Source organism: Chenopodium album, chromosome 5 (assembly GCF_948465745.1).
Source record: "Chenopodium album chromosome 5, dcCheAlbu1.1, whole genome shotgun sequence".
Classification (NCBI taxonomy): Eukaryota; Viridiplantae; Streptophyta; class Magnoliopsida; order Caryophyllales; family Amaranthaceae; genus Chenopodium; species Chenopodium album.
The window spans coordinates 64,810,009-64,811,708 of NC_137838.1; the positions used below are offsets into that span (position 1 = coordinate 64,810,009).

The 1,700-nt window shown below is 39.5% G+C and overlaps 1 non-coding gene across 1 annotated transcript; it reads right to left on the bottom strand.

Annotated features, from left to right (window-relative positions):
- Positions 1–244: 244 nt before the first annotated feature.
- Positions 245–351, bottom strand: LOC145633471 (small nucleolar RNA R71). The gene has a single exon (XR_014112795.1). It is a non-coding gene; the product is annotated as a small nucleolar RNA R71 (small nucleolar RNA).
- Between the last annotated feature and the right edge of the window lie 1,349 nt (positions 352–1,700).

Below are 1,700 nucleotides of genomic sequence, written 5' to 3' on the forward strand. Positions count from 1 at the left end.
ACAATATAGCGGAGCTAAGAATTAGATTCCGTTGAACCATCTCAAGGAGTTCGAAAAGTATTGCAACGCTATCAAAGTGAACGGAGTTTCACAAGAATTCATCTGGCTAAAGTTGTTTCCATTTTCTCTCATAGGCCGAGCCTTGGAGTGGTTGGATAAGGAGTTAAAGCCAAATTCCCTTCGAACATGGGACAAAGTCACCATGGAATTCTTGTCCCGATTCTACCCACAAAAGAAAACGACGGAGGTTAGAGCTTTGATTTAAGGGTTCAAGCAAAGACCTAATGAAAGCCTCTACGAAGAATGGGAGAGGTATAAAGAGTATCAAAGGGAATGTCCCCACCATGGAATTCCTACCTATCAAGTCATTCAAATTTTCTATGGTGGCCTAAGTCCTCAAGAAAAATCATGCCTCGATGGGGGTGCTGGAGGTCCCGTAATGAATCGGACGGAGGAGGAAGTGGTGGACATTATAGAGGACGTGGTTAAGTAATATAGAGATTGGCAAGATGGTTAGAGGGATTCAACTAGCAAGAGTGGCTCTTCGATGTACTCTATAGACCATCTAAATGCGATTTACAACTTATTCTCACAAATGAAAAACTTGGGGAAAGAAATGACCGCAATAAAGGCCAATTTGGAAGGTCCCTTAACTTCTCAAGCTTCGAATTCTCCATCCTAATTTATGGGGAGAGGTACCATTTCCAACTCTCAACCCCCTCCCTCTTCAAATAATATGCCTAGTGGTTGCTTGTTTTGTGATGTATGTGGATCTTATGATCATAACTCTTGTTATTTCCCTCATGCTTCTCCGGAATGTGGTGATGATTTTGATAATAGTGAGAGTGAGCATGTGAATTATGTGTCAAAAAAAAATGTGCAAAGGTTTGATAATCAAAGAAGTCAATGGAATAGGAATTAGTAAAACCAAGGAAATTTTGACAACTATAACCAAGGTGGTGGTTTTAGGAACCAAGGGAACCAAAGTTCTCGTGGCAACTATAACAATCAAGGTTATAGTAGTCAAAATCAAAACCAAAATTATGGTAATCAAAACTAAAGTTATGGAAATCATAACAAAGGTAGTGGAAACCATAATCAAGGTTATGGTCAAAATCAAAATAGGAGTAATTGGAACAATCAAGGAAGGGGAAATTTTCAAAATAATTCTCAAAGAGGTCCCCCACCCGGATTTGTTCCGAAGACTCAAGGTGAAAATTCCTATTCACAATCTTCTTCTAGGACCAATTTGGAGGAAATAATTGAAAATCAAACCAAGTTGTTGAACACATATATGGCCGTTAGTGACAAGAAGTTCAATGAAATGATGACCCACAACAAAATGCTCGAAAACCAAATTTCTTTACTTGGTAGTGCTTTGAAAGACCAAGCAAGCCCTTCTTCTTTATCTTCCCAAGGCCTAGATCCCAAGAAACCCGTGAATGCTATTGTTACAAGGAGTGGTAAGGTTCTTTAGGAGAGATTGCCTTGGAGGAGTGATAACAAGGAGGTCCCCAAGGAAGTTTTGGTTGAGAATGAGGGAAGTAGAGCATCTTTAGATGAGGTTGTGGTTGAGACACTAAGAGAGGTGAGAGTATAGAAAGAGATTGTGAAACCCAAGCTCCCTTATCCCCAAAAATTAATGAGACACAAATTGGATGAGAAATTTGGGAGAGTTTTTGATATGCTCAAACAACTTC